Source organism: Salvelinus fontinalis, chromosome 4 (assembly GCF_029448725.1).
Source record: "Salvelinus fontinalis isolate EN_2023a chromosome 4, ASM2944872v1, whole genome shotgun sequence".
NCBI lineage: Eukaryota > Metazoa > Chordata > Actinopteri > Salmoniformes > Salmonidae > Salvelinus > Salvelinus fontinalis.
In genome coordinates this window covers 67969698-67990968 of record NC_074668.1, presented here as the reverse complement: position 1 = coordinate 67990968, position 21271 = coordinate 67969698, and the positions used below count along the sequence as shown (strand labels likewise).

At 43.3% G+C, this 21271-nt stretch overlaps 1 pseudogene; it reads right to left on the bottom strand.

Moving 5' to 3' along the window:
- LOC129852918 (centrosome-associated protein CEP250-like) overlaps nt 1-21271 on the bottom strand; it is a 179088-nt pseudogene that overhangs the window by 79738 nt on the left and 78079 nt on the right.

Sequence of the window (21271 nt, the reverse complement as noted above, 5' to 3'; positions counted from 1 at the left end):
AGGGATAACTAGGCTGCCTGAGGTTGTGTGACGGCTGCTGTGGCTGCAGACTGGGAGGGGAGGGTGGGATGGAGGAAGGTGGAGGGCGACGGACAGGGTAGGGCAGGTCCTTCTCTCCCCAGGCCTTGAGCTCTGAGTTGGGGACTGGTCATTACCATTTAGCCTGCTATTGATCTGCCTGCTAAATAAGCCTGGACCCCATGCAGTCACACACAGCTACACACACACAATCCCAGAGATACATACTCCAACACACACAATCCCAGAGAGACATACTCAAACACACACACAATCCCAGAGACACATACTCCAACACACACAATCCCAGAGACACATACTCAAACACACACACAATCCCAGAGAGACATATTCCAACACACACACAATCCCAGAGAGACATACTCAAACACACACACAATCCCAGAGACACATACTCAAACACACACACAATCCCAGAGAGACATATTCCAACACACACACAATCCCAGAGACACATACTCAAACACACACACAATCCCAGAGACACATACTCAAACACACACACAATCCCAGAGATACATACTCAAACACACACACACAATCCCAGAGATACATACTCAAACACACACACACAATCCCAGAGATACATACTCAAACACACACACACAATCCCAGAGACACATACTCAAACACACACAATCCCAGAGATACATACTCAAACACACACACACAATCCCAGAGATACATACTCAAACACACACACAATCCCAGAGATACATACTCAAACACACACACACAATCCCAGAGACACATACTCAAACACACACAATCCCAGAGACACATACTCAAACACACACAATCCCAGAGACACATACTCAAACACACACACACAATCCCAGAGATACATACTCAAACACACACACACAATCCCAGAGATACATACTCAAACACACACACACAATCCCAGAGATACATACTCAAACACACACACAATCCCAGAGACACATACTCAAACACACACACACAATCCCAGAGACACATACTCAAACACACACACACAATCCCAGAGACACATACTCAAACACACACACACAATCCCAGAGATACATACTCAAACACACACACAATCCCAGAGACACATACTCAAACACACACACACAATCCCAGAGACACATACTCAAACACACACAATCCCAGAGAGACATATTCCAACACACACACAATCCCAGAGAGACATATTCCAACACACACACAATCCCAGAGATACATACTCAAACACACACACAATCCCAGAGACACATACTCAAACACACACACAATCCCAGAGAGACATACTCAAACACACACACAATCCCAGAGACACATACTCAAACACACACACACAATCCCAGAGACACATACTCAAACACACACAATCCCAGAGACACATACTCAAACACACACAATCCCAGAGAGACATATTCCAACACACACACAATCCCAGAGAGACATATTCCAACACACACACAATCCCAGAGACACATACTCAAACACACACACAATCCCAGAGACACATACTCAAACACACACACAATCCCAGAGAGACATATTCCAACACACACACAATCCCAGAGAGACATACTCAAACACACACACAATCCCAGAGACACATACTCAAACACACACACAATCCCAGAGACACATACTCAAACACACACACAATCCCAGAGACACATACTCAAACACACACAATCCCAGAGAGACATATTCCAACACACACACAATCCCAGAGATACATACTCAAACACACACACACAATCCCAGAGACACATACTCAAACACACACACAATCCCAGAGACACATACTCAAACACACACACAATCCCAGAGAGACATATTCCAACACACACACAATCCCAAAGAGACATACTCAAACACACACACAATCCCAGAGACACATACTCAAACACACACACAATCCCAGAGACACATACTCAAACACACACAATCCCAGAGACACATACTCAAACACACACACAATCCCAGAGACACATACTCAAACACACACAATCCCAGAGACACATACTCAAACACACACACAATCCCAGAGACACATACTCAAACACACACAATCCCAGAGAGACATATTCCAACACACACACAATCCCAGAGAGACATACTCAAACACACACACAATCCCAGAGACACATATTCCAACACACACACAATCCCAGAGACACATACTCAAACACACACAATCCCAAAGAGACATACTCAAACACACACACAATCCCAGAGAGACATACTCAAACACACACACAATCCCAGAGACACATACTCAAACACACACAATCCCAGAGACACATACTCAAACACACACAATCCCAGAGATACATACTCAAACACACACACAATCCCAGAGACACATACTCAAACACACACAATCCCAGAGACACATACTCAAACACACACAATCCCAGAGAGACATATTCCAACACACACACAATCCCAGAGAGACATCCTCAAACACACATACAATCCCAGAGACACATACTCCAACACACACAATCCCAGAGAGACATACTCAAACACACATACAATCCCAGAGACACATACTCCAACACACACAATCCCAGAGACACATACTCAAACACACACACAATCCCAGAGACACATACTCCAACACACACAATCCCAGAGACACATACTCAAACACACACACAATCCCAGAGAGACATCCTCCAACACACACACAATCCCAGAGATACATACTCAAACACACACACAATCCCAGAGACACCATGGCACGCACCACAATAACATTACTAGTAATTCATCAATAGTTAAGGGTCTGGTTTCCAATCAACAGGTTATTGGACAACATCAGTACAATGGAAAGACTAGATTACTTAATTGTGTACATTGCATTTTAGTCATGTTTGGGGGACACTGGGAAATAAAAAAAATGGGTGATTATTGCTACATGACAGTAGCTATTGACTTGATGGGTGTGACTACCTCAGTCTTCAGCAGTTCTCTGCCCCTCTGTTCTGTAAGATGTGGGACTGGACTGGATCCTGTCGGGTCAGTAGTACTCCCCTGGAAAATAATGAACAGAATATGGTTGTTGTGACTTCAGTGTGACATCTAATTCTCATTATAAATTGGGTTGTTCGATCCCTGAGTGCTGAAGGTCGTGGTATATCAGACCCTATACCACAGGTATGACAACAAATTATTTTTACTGCTCTAATTACGTTGGTAACCAGTTTATAATAGCAATAAGTCACCTCTGGGTTTATGGTATATGGTCAATATACCACAGCTAAGGGCTGTATCCAGGCACTCTGCGTTGCGCGTAAGAACAGTCCTTAGTCGTGGTATACTGGCCATATACAACACCCCCTCGTGCCTTATTGCTTAATAATAACACCAGTCCTACCATATCAGGACTGACAGACACTCAGTAGTACATGACAGACAGACAGACACAGACAGACAGACAGACAGACAGACAGACAGACAGACAGACAGACAGACAGAGGGACTGACAGAGAGAGAGACAGACAGAAAGAGGGACAGAGAGAGAGAGAGACAGACAGAAAGAGGGACAGAGAGAGAAAGACAGACAGACAGACAGACAGACAGACAGTGTGGTTTGGACAGCCAGTTGATGGCTGAGAAAGACGACAGTTAAACAGAGACAGAGAGTACTGCCTGGTGCTGGAAAACCCATCCTCCAGTCAGACCATGAGCAACTGGGAAACATGTCATTTATGAGCATTCCTTCATTGTGAAGACAAAGTTAAGTTGAGTTCATGAAAGCTAGCGTGATGGGGACACCTGATCTGCTCTCCATGCCGGAGACGTTTTCCACCACATTAGCGTCTACAGTGTGGAGCCCAGTTAGCTAATGCTGAGAGCCTTTAACCCTGTTTACAATGCACCCCCACCACCCACCCCACCCGGTTCTCAGCCTCCACTTCTACATCCTCAATTATATCCTAACCTCCAACTACCAAGGACATTCTCCCAGCAAGCACACAATCACGGGCCGTCGCCTTCAGAGACTCAGTGCATTAGAGATGTGAGGAAAGCACATTAGGACCTCTGCTATTTTACAAGAACGTGGAGAATCTGCTGTCCTTGGTCATTTATACACAACTGGCTGCTTTCACACAGATGAGATGGTACACACTGTTTAGTATGAGCAGCGTGAAGTTAGAGATGCATAGACATGTGGAAATGAGGAAATGAATGAACAACCAATCATACTGAAAAGGCTGTGTGTTGTTTCTCTTTTTCTTCCTGTGACATAGTGCTTTTTTATCCAGTCCACCCTTTGGTGTGTGTTTGAAAATCAATCCTGATATTCCAAAGAGAGAGACAAAATAGTCTCTCAGAAGTGATTGCTCATTCCTCACAGCTTCAAACAGCACTGCATCAGAAGGACACCTTTAATATTCAGACTTTTCACGTCACTCTAAGGCTAAATCCCTAGCAACCACCATAGCAACACACTCTGAGTTGGACGTGAAATGCATGGCAAGTTCCCTCCTGCCACCAGGCAGAGACGGGGGAAAGAGAAGAAAAGAGAGAGACGGATATGCCTCAAAGAACTGAATTAAAGCATAGATGAGAAACAGACACACAGGAACAAACCAGACGAATACTCATATCAATAATCTCATGCATGTCTGTGTGACATACGCTACACAGAACACAGTGGAGGCTGATAAACGCACAGTCTAGACAACAGTAGGGTAATATATGTAAAAAACATGAAAACTAATAGTTTTCTTTGCCAAAAGACAGAAATGCTCAGATATAAATTCTCGTTTTGGCAAAGGATCGTCCTCCGTCCTCTCTCCTCCGTGACCCTGAAACCGATAAGTGGTCGAGGAGTGTGTAATTTCGTTAGTAGGCAAACGGAAATGTCCTCCCCTCCTCGATAGCCACCTTTTATCGAGGATACTCGTGTATCCAACCGCGGAAGAGTTTTGTAATCTGCCACACCCCCTTCCTTTGAATCAGCTTTAAAAACAATATGCTACTTACTGTTTTATTTATAAAATGTATTGAGCAACTAACTCAATTTGTTTTGATCACTTCACACATTTATCCACCCCTGTAAACGTCATTTGCCTATTGACGCATGAGTGGAGAAGGACCATCTCATTTCACACAAATGCAATTCAATCCACGTTCACTTTCCTCACCGACTCTCCTCGATTACCTTTGACCTTTGTCAAAAAGAGGCGAGAGAGGATGGAGGAGAAAGGACGTAGGAGATGAGGAAATCTAATTCACAAAAAGCCATAGGCTAGTTAAAATGTATTTTTCAGGTTCTCCTGCAAGGGACAACAACAGTATCTCTGTCTCATCTGGGCCGAACAGGGAAGAGCGGGATCGCAAGTGTGTAAAAAAATGTTATATGTTTTATTGTCACATACACCGGGTAGGTGCACTGAAATGTGTTGTTTTACGGGGGGGGGTTAAGGGTTAAGTGCCTTGCTCAAGGGCACATAGACACTAGCTTTAAGCACCAGCTGTCAGAGCAGCTCACAGATTACTGCACCTGTACATAGCCCATCTATAATATAGCCCAAACAACTACCTCTCACCCAACAGTATTTATTTATTTATTTTGCTCCTTTGCACCCCATTATTTCTATCTCTACTTTGCACATTCTTCCACTGCAAATCTACCATTCCAGTGTTTTACTTGCTATATTGTATTTACTTCGCCACCATGGCCTTTTTTTTTTAACCTTTACCTCCCTTATCTCACCTCATTTGCTCACATTGTATATAGACTTATTTTTCTACTGTATTATTGACTGTATGTTTGTTTAACTCCATGTGTAACTCTGTGTTGTTGTATGACTGAACTGCTTTGCTTTATCTTGGCCAGGTCGCAATTGTAAATGAGAACTTGTTCTCAACTAGCCTACCTGGTTAAATAAAGGTGAAATAAAAAATAAATAAATAAAAAAGGGCACATAGACAGATCACCTAGTCGGCTTTGGGTTTCAAATCAGTGACCTTTCGGTTACTGGCCCAACTCTCTTAAACGCTAGGCTACCTGCCGCCCCAGGTGTGTGTGTGCCATCAGGGTCATGCGTGGGGTGTGGGGAGGGCAAAGCAGATGTGCCGCCCCTGTCCACCTCCCCCATCCATAGACACTTCCTGTACCACAGTAATGACCTCTAAGTGAGCCTCTTCCAACAGGCCCCCCCGCATCTGGTTTCCTAGTCTCTGAGATTTTAGCTCTCAGAAGCTGATGAGTTCAGTCAAACTTCATTAAGTTTATAGCCGCAGCCCAGCAGTCCCTGGTGGCACTCTACACAGAACAAGCCCCTCGTCTGGCAGAGAGTGATGGGGCTGCTCTGCCTGAGAGAGGCCCTTTACTGCCTCAGCTCACAGGTGGAGGGGAGAGCTCTTTACCCCCCCCCCTGTCTATATCTATCTCAGTCCTCTCTGTCTGTCTCACCGCACTCCTCTCTGTCTCCCCCACTGCCCTCTCCGCCTCCCCCTCTCTCTGTCTCTATACATCTCATTCCTCTGCGTCACTCTCTGAGGACCCCTCTCCGCCTCTCCCTTTCTCTCCCTCTATCTGTCTCTCTCACTACCCTCACTCCTTCTCAATCTTTCTCTCGATCTCTCCCAGTCTCCCTCCTTCTTATTCTCCCTGCCTTTCTCTCTGGGGGTCACCTGGGTGAGGAGTCCACAGTACTGCTCATCATTCTCCACTTGGGCAGTAATACATGCAGGACAATAGTACATTTATAAATGTATTCATGGGTCTCCAGCAGCTGTCATGTCCACAGAGAGGAGAGATGCTGATGCTCCTCCATACAGGATGGACAGACAAACAAGCCCTGGACGGACCCCTCCGGATCCCCAACCAAATACTGACCAATATAAACCAACGGCAGACCCAAACAAAAAGAGGTAGCTATTATAGTCTTCACTTTCCCCAAGACTTCATATTACCCAAACATGCAACAGCTTCACAGTCCACCACCTCAACTATTCCATCCGACCCGGGTAGAGGCTCACTAGGGAGGGAGAGGGGAGGAAGAAGATGGGCCAGAAAGTAAGAGGTGTCCCTTTAAAGGGCCCGGTGGGGAAAGGTAAACATGGGCCCATCCAGTGAGCATTTATTGCGAGTTGGGGCAGACACATACTCGCTTAGGTGCTCTGAGTAGCTATTAAACAAGTCTGGGGCTGACCTCTGGTTTTAAGCGGCTGTGTGTCTGACAGCAAAGGCTGCGAAGGCCGCCATAAATGGATTTCTTAAAGTTTCATTCAGGAAAATAAAAAAGTCTGTAGTGTGCAGGAGGGTAATTCAGAGGCAGGGTTGCGTGAGAGAACAGTGTTTCTATCCCACGCTGGGCTAGACTCGGCTGCCTGAGTGGTTCTCTCTCCACAATACAGAGGAATATACTGGAGGAGCAGGAACCCGAGTAGAAACATGCTTTATCCAAATAGAATGCAAGAGTCGGGAAAGGGTTTCTGTAAAAAGTGTTTTTACTTCCTCTATTGTGAGCGGAGTGGAATAGAAAATGATCTGCCACGTGTGTATACCAGGCCATTAAAACACTACATCCCTCAGACACAAATGTCTGCAGCAGCTGCTCCGACCGAGAGGCTGCCTGCCTGTTCAATTCATTTTACCACAGAAACAATATGGCCATACTGCTGTAAAACTCACAGATAAAAAGCACTGTAAATTTAAATAAAAAATCTGAAAACACGCTTAGGCCAGTCCCTTTAGCCTTTGAAGTGACAGAGGCTTTATGTGGGAAGAGGGGCTGAGGCTGGCTCAAAGGCAGGCCCTGAATCAGCTAAATTGCATACAATGTTAAATGCAATTAATGAACCCCACAAAGGAGGATTATGCTGACAGGATTATTCTGAACAACAATGCAGCACCCGCTGCCAATTACACACCAGCAGGACCTCAGAGCTCCTCTTCTGCTGGACTGCAGATTAGCATTATGCACACACATATACACAACAACATAAACAGACACACACACACATCCAAATTACATACATTGGATTTGCTGAGCTGATTACCTGCTGTTTCAGTTTCTTTATCCTTCCTGCCACAGGTACACTAACTCATGTTTACTAACTCTCTCATTTCAACTAAATCTATCCCATCTCTACTTCCTCCAACCCATCTCTACTTTCTCCACCCCATCTCTAGTTTCTCTATCCATTCTCTACTTTCTCCACCCCATCTCTAGTTTCTCTATCCCATCTCTACTTCCTCCACCCTATGTCTACTTTCTCCACCCCATCTCTAGTTTCTCTATCCCATCTCTACTTCCTCCACCCCATCTCTAGTTTCTCTATCTTATCTCTACTTCCTCCACCCCATCTCTAGTTTCTATATCCCATCTCTACTTCCTCCACCCCATCTCTAGTTTCTCTATCTTATCTCTACTTCCTCCACCCCATCTCTAGTTTCTCTATCCCATCTCTACTTCCTCCACCCTATCTCTACTTTCTCCACCCCATCTCTAGTTTCTTTATCCCATCTCTACTTCCTCCACCCCATCTCTAGTTTCTCTATCCCATCTCTACTTCCTCCACCCCATCTCTACTTTCTCCACCCCATCTCTAATTTCTCTATCCCATCTCTACTTCCTCCACCCCATCTCTAGTTTCTCTATCCCATCTCTACTTCCTCCACCCTATCTCTACTTTCTCCACCCCATCTCTAGTTTCTCTATCCCATCTCTAGTTTCTCTATCCCATCTCTAGTTTCTCTATCCCATCTCTAGTTTCTCCACCCCATCTCTAGTTTCTCCACCCCATCTCTCATTTCTCTGTCCCATCTCTAGTTTCTCTATCCCATCTCTACTTCCTCCACCCTATCTCTACTTTCTCCACCCCATCTCTAGTTTCTCTATCCCATCTCTAGTTTCTCTATCCCATCTCTAGTTTCTCTATTATATCTCTACTTTCTCCACCCCATCTCTCATTTCTCCACCCCATCTCTCATTTCTCTATCCCATCTCTACTTCCTCCACCCTATCTCTACTTTCTCCACCCCATCTCTAGTTTCTCTATCCCATCTCTAGTTTCTCTATCATATCTCTACTTTCTCCACCCCATGTCTCATTTCTCTATCCCATCTCTACTTCCTCTACCCCATCTCTAGTTTCTCTATCTTATCTCTACTTCCTCCACCCGATCTCTAGTTTCTCTATCCCATCTCTACTTCCTCCCCCCTATCTCTACTTTCTCCACCCCATCTCTAGTTTCTCTATCCCATCTCTACTTCCTCCACCCCATCTCTAGTTTCTCCACCCCATCTCTAGTTTCTCTATCCCATCTCTAGTTTCTCTATCTTATCTCTACTTCCTCCACCCCATCTCTAGTTTCTCTATCCCATCTCTACTTCCTCCACCCCATCTCTAGTTTCTCCACCCCATCTCTAGTTTCTCTATCCCATCTCTAGTTTCTCTATCTTATCTCTACTTCCTCCACCCTATCTCTACTTTCTCCACCCCATCTCTAGTTTCTCTATCCCATCTCTACTTCCTCCACCCCATCTCTAGTTTCTCTATCTTATCTCTACTTCCTCCACCCCATCTCTAGTTTCTCTATCCCATCTCTACTTCCTCCACCCTATCTCTACTTTCTCCACCCCATCTCTAGTTTCTCTATCCCATCTCTAGTTTCTCTATCCCATCTCTAGTTTCTCTATCATATCTCTACTTTCTCCACCCCATCTCTCATTTCTCCACCCCATCTCTCATTTCTCTATCCCATCTCTAATTTCTCCACCCTATCTCTAGTTTCTCCACCCCATCTCTAGTTTCTCTATCCCATCTCTACTTCCTCCACCCCATCTCTAGTTTCTCTATCTTATCTCTACTTCCTCCACCCCATCTCTAGTTTCTCTATCCCATCTCTACTTCCTCCCCCCTATCTCTACTTTCTCCATCCCATCTCTAGTTTCTCTATCCCATCTCTACTTCCTCCACCCCATCTCTAGTTTCTCTATCTTATCTCTACTTCCTCCACCCTATCTCTACTTTCTCCCACCCCATCTCTAGTTTCTCTATCCCATCTCTACTTCCTCCACCCCATCTCTAGTTTCTCTATCTTATCTCTACTTCCTCCACCCCATCTCTAGTTTCTCTATCCCATCTCTACTTCCTCCACCCTATCTCTACTTTCTCCACCCCATCTCTAGTTTCTCTATCCCATCTCTACTTTCTCCACCCCATCTCTAGTTTCTCTATCCCATCTCTACTTCCTCCACCATATCTCTACTTTCTCCACCCCATCTCTAGTTTCTCTATCCCATCTCTACTTCCTCCACCCCATCTCTAGTTTCTCTATCCCATCTCTAGTTTCTCTATCCCATCTCTAGTTTCTCTATCCCATCTCTAGTTTCTCCACCCCATCTTTAGTTTCTCCACCCCATCTCTAGTTTCTCCACCCCATCTCTCATTTCTCTATCCCATCTCTAGTTTCTCTATCCCATCTCTACTTCCTCCACCCTATCTCTAGTTTCTCCACCCCATCTCTAGTTTCTCTATCCCATCTCTACTTCCTCCACCCTATCTCTACTTTCTCCACCCCATCTCTAGTTTCTCTATCCCATCTCTAGTTTCTCTATCATATCTCTACTTTCTCCACCCCATCTCTCATTTCTCCACCCCATCTTTCATTTCTCTATCCCATCTCTAATTTCTCTATCCTATCTCTAGTTTCTCCACCCCATCTCTAGTTTCTCTATCATATCTCTACTTTCTCCACCCCATCTCTACTTTCTCTATACCATCTCTACTTTCTCTGTCCCATCTCTAGTTTCTCTATCCCGTCTCTACTTTTCTCCACCCCATCTCTACTTTCTCTATCCCATCTCTAGTTTCTCTATCCCATCTCTACTTTCTCTATCCTATCTCTAATGTCTCCACCCCATGTCTAGTTTATCCACCCCATCTCTACTCTCTCCACCCCATCTCTAGGTTCTACAGTTGAAGTTGGAAGTTTACATACACCTTAGCCACATATATTTAAACTCAGTTTTTCACAATTCCTGACATTTATTCCTAGTAAAAATCCCATGTCTTAGGTCAGTTAGGATCACCACTTTATTTTAAGAATGTGAAATGTCAGAATAATAGTAGAGAGAAGGATTTATTTCAAGCTTCCCACAAAAAGTTGGGTGAATGTTGGCCCATTCCTCCTGACAGAGCTGGTGTAACTGAGTCAGGTTTGTAGGCCTCCTTGCTCGCACACGCTTTTTCAGTTCTGCCCACAAATTAACTATGGGATTGAGGTCAAGGCTTTGTGATGGCCACTCCAATACCTTGACAATGTTGTCCTTAAGCCATTTTGCCACAACTTTGGAAGTATGCTTGGGGTCATTTTCTATTTGGAAGACCCATTTGCTACCAAGCTTTAACTTCCTGACTGATGTCTTGAGATGTTGCTTCAATATATCCACATAATTTCCCCTCCTCATGATGCCATCTATTTTGTCAGACCAGAGGACATTTTTGTCAGACCAGAGGACATTTTTGTCAGACCAGAGGACATTTCTCCAAAAAGTAAGATCTTTGTCCCCATGTGCAGTTGCAAACCGTAGTCTGGCTTTTTATGGCAGTTTTAGAGTAGTGGCTTCTTCCTTGCTGAGCGGCCTTTCAGGTTGTGTCGATATAGGACTCGTTTTACTGTGGATATAGATACTTTTGTACCTGTTTCCTCCAGCATCTTCACAAGTTCCTTTGCTGTTGTTCTGGGATTGATTTGCACTTTTTGTACCAAAGTACGTTCATCTCTAGGAGACAGAACACGTCCCTTCCTGAGCGGTATGACGGCTGCGTGGTCCCATGGTGTTTATACTTGCGTACTATTGTTTGTACAGATGAATGTGGTACCTTCTGGTGTTTGGAAATTGCTCCAAAGGATGAACCAGACTTGTGGAGGTCTACAATGTTTTTGAGGTTTTATGAGGTCTTGGCTGATTTCTTTTGATTTTCCCATGATGTCAAGCAAAGAGGCACAGAGTTTGAAGGCAGGCCTTGAAATACATCCACAGGTACACCTCCAATTGACTCAAATTATGTCAATTAGCCTATCAGAAGCTTCTAAAGCCATTACATGATTTTCTGGAATTTTCCAAGCTGTTTAACCCACTGCAATATGGTGAATTATAAGTGAAATAATCTGTTCGTAAACAATTATTGGAAAAATGACTTGTGTCATGCACAAAGTAGATGTCCTAACCGACTTCCCAAAACTATAGTTGTTAACAAGACATTTGTGGAGTGGTTGAAAAACGACTTTTAATGACTCCAACCTAAGTGTATGTAAACTTCCGACTTCAACTATATATCCCATCTCTACTTCCTGTCCCCCATATCTACTTCCTCTACCCCTCGTCTAGTTTCTCTATCTCTACTATCTCTGACTAGCTCATCCGAAGCCTTCTGTCATTTAGAATACAGCGCCTGTAACTCAATCAGCCTCTTGAACTTTCCAAAATGCTGGAAACGTTGATCTTGCATCGCTGTTTGGTCTTAAGCTCCTGACAAGGATCTCAAACAGTCTGCAGTTGAATCAGAGCTGTCTGGCATTTCTCGGGGCAGTGCTAAATCAAATTAGCCAAAGCAATGTTAATTCCGAGCAGCATTTCATTAAAAAGGAAAAGATAATCAGTGCCAAAGACTCCATGTCCTTCTGACTAATCTAATAATGCTGCGTTTGTTTGCTTTAATCATGTTTAACGATTAAGAGGCTAAGTCATGTAGACAGAGGGATCTCATAATCTGCCAGTCATGGCCGCCTCCCGATTTCCTGCCATTCGTCACAGCGCGGACGGCATTGCAACCTTCAGCAGAGAGAGAGAGCAGAGCCTCGTGAGGTGCACCAGCACCAGCTCAGGGATGGCCAGAGCGAGTCTTCAGGGAACCAGGGGGGTTTCCAGGTATTACTTTACTTCACAGAGCTGCATTACTGAACTGGAGCCGCTGGGAGACATAGATATTATCTATCTCTGTGAAGTCTGGGCCCAAAATACCTACAGAAGCAGTTTTTTATTTATGGAATTGAGTTTGGAATGTTTGGATGTGTTGGCAACCATATTGCTGCTGTTTGTATTTTTTTTTTTTTTAAGCAGATTCTGCTATATGAAACAGGAATTTGATGCATATTTAGTGTGTGACTGTAAAAAGAGGGAACATCACTGAACAAGGGATAGGCCGAGCTATGAAAACACTTAATTCGCAATCACTGTATTAAATTTGAAAAAACTCATCAGATTTTCTTTCCTACTTAAAAAAAGAAAAAGAACTCATTCCTTATCAGCGGGTGTGATCACTTGAATGGAATCAATCAATCACGTTTCGCTCGGCTTTGCTCTTCTTTGCTCCTCGTTTCCAAATCCAATCTCTTCTGTGTCATCTCAGCGCACATTTATAAGGGCCAGGGCTCTTGATTATCTCCCTCCTTCTCTGGCGCACCCCGCCACCGCATGCTCCAATGTATTAAATGAAATGAGGCGTCTGTCCACGTCACCCCCTCCCCCACCTCCTCCCTCTCTCTCTGCTGGTAATCAGGGGATAGGGCCGCTCCCAGCCCTGCTTTGTGCCAGAGGAGGCTGCATAAATTAGCATTAATCAGGGCCTGCAGGGAGCGGCTAGCGGGAGCCAGACATCCCTCTAAAACACAGAGGAGAGAGATGGAGAGAGAGGAGGAAGGAGGGCTCGGCACACACCCCACACTCACCCCAGTTACAAACAAAAGGTTACACCTCTCCTTCCATCGGCACTGTCGCTGTCCAGTCCTCGCTCTCTCTCCCCCTGCTTTCCTGTCCTCCGTCCCATCCCAAGTATTTCCACTGTCTTATCTCCCACAGACAGGCGAGACAAATGCTTTAAAGTGTGAAAAAGTGGGCTCTGGCACCAGATAAATCATAGATGAGCTTGTGTGAGCACTGTTAACATAATCCCACCATTCAAGATCACAAATACTGCAGGGTGCTAACTCATGTGTTCTTTATCAAATATGAATGCATACATAATTATACACGCATATGTGTGCAGATGGTGGTGTCTATACGTTTCTGTGGTGGTGAAAGAGAGAGAGAGAGAGAGAGAGAGACAGAGATAGAGAGTATGACTGCACATATGAATTAATCAACGCAAATGTAAAGCCAAGCATACTATTTTTATCCTTCTGCTTTGGACCTGTGCAATTTAGAATGTGTGTGTGCGTGTGGGTGTTTATATATATGCAATGCATACGTGTGTGTATCACGTGTGTATAGTATGCCCTTGATTGTGAGTGAGTATGAAGGACTTTCAGGAGAAGATACTGATGTACAGAATATTGTTGCCGTCCCCCCCTCTCTGCCCTGCTCCCCTGTGATCACCAGTCATAGCGAAGGCAATTACTGCAAAACTCATTGCATCACTTCATTCTTTTGCGCCCTAACTTTAATTGCTTAATGCATCCTTTACTGCCGTACTGCTCCCCTCCCCACTCCCCCTGTCTATCCTCCCCCCTTCCTTTCCCTTCTCCTCCGCCCCCCTCCCTCCCTTTCTCAACTCATCCTCCGCCACTTAATTTACTGCTGAGTCGTTCTGGTAATTAAAGCTGAACTTAGACATAAACCTAGAGATCGAATCCACCACTCCATACTGTGCTGTATGTAGGCTCTTAAATAGCATTCCCTAAATGTATTATACTGTATGGATATAATGCTAAAGCTGGAAAACAGGTAGAGTTGCTAGGTACTGTATATCCTAATGTACAGAGTGTGTTTCATAGTGTGCATGCGTTTGTTTTCTTGTTTGTGTGTGTGTGAGTGAGTGCATTCTAAGGTGCGTGCACTTGTGTGAGAGTGTTTGATATGCCCACGTTTCTCTTTCAAATGTGCCAAAAAAAGAGGGCATCGCTGTATGCGAGAAGAAAAATGAGCCACATTGATCCAAATCACCCAATCCTCCTAAAACCCAAACTCCCCACTGAGATTCCCAAAATACTCTCAGAGCAGAACAAAACAAATACCATTAAAGCAGTGGCAGGAAGGGACTACAAATAAGGACTACTATATAAACCCTGATATATTCCACATAGAGTCAGGCTATGTAGACAACCAGTGCACTGCAGTATTCTGAGGTATTCTCTTGCCACATGGGGACATGACTTTCTAGAGCACAGGTGTCAAACTCATTCCACGGAGGGCCGAGTGTCTGCGGGTTTTCGTTCCTCCCTTGTACTTGATTGATGAATTAACATCACTAATTAGTTAGGAACTCCCCACACCTGGTTGTCTAGGGCTTTATTGAAAGGAAAAACCAAAAACCTGCAGACACAAGGCCCTCCGTGGAATGAGTTTGACACCCCTGTTCTAGAGAGTCAGGTCTTTATCGAGCCATGGTGGAATCACAAGACTATGGTAGGTGAAATCCAAGTCCTCGGAAATCCAAGTCCTCGGAAATCCAATGTCACGTTCCTGACCTGTTTTCTGTTGTTTTGTATGTGTTTAGTTGGTCAGGACGTGAGCTGGGTGGGAATTCTATGTTGTGTGTCTAGTTTGTCTGTTTCTATGTCAGCCTAGTGTGGGTTCTCAATCAGAGACAGATGGTAGTCGTTGTCTCTGATTGAGACTCATATATAGGAGGCTTGTTTTGTGTTGGGGTTTTGTGGGTGTTTGTTTCCTGTCTCTGTGTTTGTTCTGCACCAGATAGGACTGTCTCGGTTTTCACGGTTTGTTATTTTGTTTGTTGTTTGTAGTGTTCACTTGTTATTTTATTAAACATGTTGAGCACTGGCTACACTGCATTTTGGTCCTCTCTTTCACCCCAGGAAGAAAGCCGTTACATCCAAGTCCTCGGAAATCCAAGTCCTCAGAAATCTAAGTCCTCAGATGTCATTAGGTGTGGCTCAACCTCTTCACAAATAAAACAATGAAATATTGAGTGGTCTTTGTAGGAATAGAAGGACTATGTACAATAGAATATCATCACTGTAATGTAACAGAACATTCCTACCAACACAGAATGAATCCCTCTGGCACATGAACACACACACACACACACACACACACACACACACACACACACACACACACACACACACACACAGTGCCATTATTCTGCTTTGGTGCTCCTCTTGACAGCAGCTCCAGGAGAGGCTATTATTAAGCAGCAGCCGTGCTCCAGCAGCACAGCATAATAAAAATTCATTTTCTTTAATTAACTTTTATGGCCGGCGAAGAGGACACGCTGACACCTGTCTTATGCAGTGCTGCAGCTTATTTCTTTTCCCCTCATCCTCATCTCCACTATAAATGTGTGTGTGTGTGTGTGTGTGTGTGTGTGTGTGTGTGTGTGTGTGTGTGTGTGTGTGTGTGTGTGTGTGCGCGCGCGCACGCAAGGCCAGAGGATATGCCAGAAGCGTAAGTCAAGTAGGCCTTCACTACGAGAGCCCACTGTTAGGAGGATTTGAGACTACTACTTAAAAATGTAAAAGCTATTTAAAAAGCTAAGAAACTAACAACAAGAACACAATGAAATCATGGTCAACAACACGTGACTGTGTCCTCTGCAGCTCCGCCACCCACGTCCTCAGCACGCTGAAGTGAACACTCACTAATACATGTGTTTTCCCAGAATCAAATCATGCTGTTTGTTCACGGAATGCTCCCTACACCTAGTTGTAAACTGTGTTATCACCCACCACCCACACACCAAAACAGACGCAGCTACGAGGACACGCACGTGCACACACACAGAGACACACACACACACACAAACACAGAGCCATGTACGCACGCACACGCACGCACGCACGCACACACACACACACACACAAAAGGGTGCCTTGCTATTGTTGGTGTAGATTGGATCATCTAAAAACAGCCATCTTTTCAGAAGCACAGCAGCAGGTTATCTCCAGCTGAAACTATCACGACTCTCCTTGGATTGCAATTAAAAATCTGCTCAATTAGTGGTTAAGAGTTTTAAACATATAAGCATAAATAAAACATGTAGTACTGACAGGTACAACGCACTCATCTCTGCTTAGATACATCTCCTGCACCTCATCTGGCGTGGCAGGATAAAATAATGTTGTCAAGAAGGGGAAACCTTTCAAGACTGGACCTGGAAGGCATCCATTTTATGTCCATTCCTTGGAAGAGGCATAGTTTCGAGTGATTTTTTATTTATTTTTTGTCATTCTTTAATGAGAGAAAGTCAATAACTTGTTCTCGTTCACAATGGCGGCCTGGCCCAGAGGTTTCAAAAACATAAACCAATTAACATCAACAGTTTCTGTATTGTTAAACTCACACCTACACTATTGTATTGTATTATATCAGTACAAGACAATAACTGTATTGTTACAATTACCAGAATCTCTTCTTGATATAAAAAGTAAGCCATGAAGGCCTAGGCATGAAGACCTGGCCATGAAGACCTGTCCATGAAGACCTGGCCATGAAGGCCTGGCCAAGAAGGCCTAGGCATGAAGGCCTAGCCAAGAAGGCCTAGGCATGAAGACCTGGCCATGAAGACCTGGCCATGAAGGCCTGGCCAAGAAGGCCTAGGCATGAAGACCTGGCCATGAAGGCCTGGCCAAGAAGGCCTAGGCATGAAGGCCTAGCCAAGGCCTAGGCATGAAGGCCTAGCCAAGAAGGCCTAGGCATGAAGGCCTGGCCATGAAGGCCTAGCCATGTGGCTTCAAACACACAAAACTAAAAATATCAACAAAATAGTGTTTAGTACTCACACCTACAGTATTGTAACAGTACAATAGTAATAGTTTTTTATTTTATTTTTTATTTCACCTTTATTTAACCAGGTAGGCAAATTGAGAACACGTTCTCATTTACAATTGCGACCTGGCCAAGATAAAGCAAAGCAGTTCGACACATACAACAACACATAGTTACACATGGAGTAAAACAAACATACAGTCAATAATACAGTGAAAAATAAGTCTATATACAATATGAGCAAGTGAGGTGAGATAAGGGAGGTGAAGGCAAACAAAATATATATATAAATAAATACAAATATAAAAAGGCCATGGTGGCGAAGTAAATACAATATAGCAAGTAAAAAAAAGTAAAAAAAGTAGAGATAGTAGAGATAGAAAAAAGTAGAGATAGAAATAATGGGGTGCAAAGGAGCAAAATAAATAAATAAATAAATACAGTAGGTAAAGAGGTAGTTGTTTGGGCTAAATTATAGATGGGCTATGTACAGGTGCAGTAATCTATGAGCTGCTCTGACAGCTGGTGCTTAAAGCTAGTGAGGGAGATAAGTGTTTCCAGTTTCAGAGATTTTTGTAGTTCGTTCCAGTCATTGGCAGCAGAGAACTGGAAGGAGAGGCGGCCAAAGGAAGAATTGGTTTTGGGGGTGACCAGAGAGATATACCTGCTGGAGCGCGTGCTACAGGTAGGTGCTGCTATGGTGACCAGCGAGCTGAGATAAGGGGGCACTTTACCTAGCAGGGTCTTGTAGATGACCTGGAGCCAGTGGGTTTGACGACGAGTATGAAGGGAGGGCCAGCCAACGAGAGTGTACAGGTCGCAGTGGTGGGTAGTATATGGGGCTTTGGTGACAAAACGGATGGCACTGTGATAGACTGCATCCAATTTATTGAGTAGGGTTTTGGAGGCTATTTTGTAAATGACATCACCGAAGTCGAGGATTGGTAGGATGGTCAGTTTTACAAGGGTATGTTTGGCAGCATGAGTGAAGGATGCTTTGTTGCGGAATAGGAAGCCAATTCTAGATTTAACTTTGGATTGGAGATGTTTGATGTGAGTCTGGAAGGAGAGTTTACAGTCTAACCAGACACCTAGGTATTTGTAGTTGTCCACATATTCTAAGTCAGAGCCGTCCAGAGTAGTGATGTTGGACAGGCGGGCAGGTGCAGGCAGCGATCGGTTGAAGAGCATGCATTTAGTTTTACTTGTATTTAAGAGCAAATGGAGGCCACGGAAGGAGAGTTGTATGGCATTGAAGCTCGCCTGGAGGGTTGTTATCACAGTGTCAAAAGAAGGGCCAGAAGTATACAGAATAGTGTCGTCTGCGTAGAGATGGATCAGAGAATCACCAGCAGCAAGAGCGACATCATTGATGTAAAAGTAATAGTACTAGTAATAGTACTAGTAATAGTAATAGTACTCATTTAAGTATTAGTAGTAGTAGTATATTATTATTACATACATTACATACTTGGCAGCTAAAAGCTGAATTTCAGCAGACTAGACACTCCTCTCCACAAACACTGTGTAGCGCTCACTTTGGCAACAACTGACTTAAAACTTTGTCAAGATGATGAAGTGTAACCATTTCTAAATAAGCAAATAAAAAAACTAAGTCTGATGGACAAATTATAATTCAAATAACACTTAGAAATCAATAAATGTACAAATATGTATGGGAGCGATCAGCCATGGCTGCCTTAGCAGCGCCATGGCAATGAAAAAACGAACTGAACTGTAACCTAACTGAACTTTAACCTAACTGAACTGTAACCTAACTGTATTGTAACCTAGCTGAACTGTAACCTAACTGAACTGTAACCTAACTGAACTGCAACCTAACTGAACTGTAACCTAACTGTATTGTAACCTAACTGTATTGTAACCTAACTTAACTGAACTGTAACCTAACTGTATTGTAACCTAGCTGAACTGTAACCTAACTGAACTGTAACCTAACTGAACTGTAACCTAACTGAACTGTAACCTAACTGTATTGTAACCTAACTGTATTGTAACCTAACTGAACTGTAACCTAACTGAACTGTAACCTAACTGTATTGTAACCTAACTGTATTGTAACCTAACTGAACTGTAACCTAACTGAACTGTAACCTAACTGAACTGTAACCTAACTGTATTGTAACCTAACTGTATTGTAACCTAACTGTATTGTAACCTAACTGTATTGTAACCTAACTGAACTGTAACCTAACTGAACTGTAACCTAACTGTATTGTAACCTAACTGAACTGTAACCTAACTGAACTGTAACCTAACTGTATTGTAACCTAACTGTATTGTAACATAACTGAACTGTAACCTAACTGTATTGTAACATAACTGTATTGTAACATAACTGAACTGTAACCTAACTGTAACCTAACTGTATTGTAACCTAACTGAACTGTAACCTAACTGTATTGTAACCTAACTGAACTGTAACCTAACTGAACTGTAACCTAACTGTATTGTAACCTAACTGAACTGTAACCTAACTGTATTGTAACCTAAGTGAACTTTAACCTAACTGTATTGTAACATAACTGAACTGTAACCTAACTGTAACCTAACTGAACTGTAACCTAACTGTATTGTAACCTAACTGAACTGTAACCTAACTGAACGGTAACCTAACTGTATTGTAACCTAACTGAACTGTAACCTAGCTGAACTATAACCTAACTGAACTGTAACCTAACTGAACTGTAACCTAACTGAACTGTAACCTAACTGTATTGTAACCTAACTGTATTGTAACCTAACTGAACTGTAACCTAACTGAACTGTAACCTAACTGAACTGTAACCTAACTGTATTGTAACCTAACTGTATTGTAACCTAACTGAAATGTAACCTAACTGTATTGTAACATAACTGAACTGTAACCTAACTGTAACCTAACTGAACTGTAACCTAACTGAAATGTAACCTAACTGAACTGTAACCTAACTGTATTGTAACCTAACTGTATTGTAACCTAACTGAACTGTAACCTAACTGTATTGTAACCTAACTGAACTGTAACCTAACTGAACGGTAACCTAACTGTATTGTAACCTAACTGTATTGTAACCTAACTGAACTGTAACCTAACTAAACTGTAACCTAACTGAACTGTAACCTAACTGAACTGTAACCTAACTGAACTGTAACCTAACTGAAATGTAACCTAACTGAACTGTAACCTAACTGTATTGTAACCTAACTGTATTGTAACCTAACTGAACTGTAACCTAACTGAACTGTAACCTAACTGAACTGTAACCTAACTGAACTGTAACCTAACTGTACAGTAACTGTATTGTTACAATTCCCAGAATCTCTTCTTAAGATTATAATCATACGGTGGCATTGTCTTTTGTAGAAGCAGAGAGTTCTTAGAGATGTCTTATTATGAGAGACAATGGTCAGTAAGAGACATGGACTTAACAGAACACAGAGTAGCCTACATACGTCAAACTACATTGTACAAAAAGGACTGTACATTGGCCAAGGCATACAACATCTAACTCTTATCAAGGATGATACGTTTACCCAAATATGGCGGAC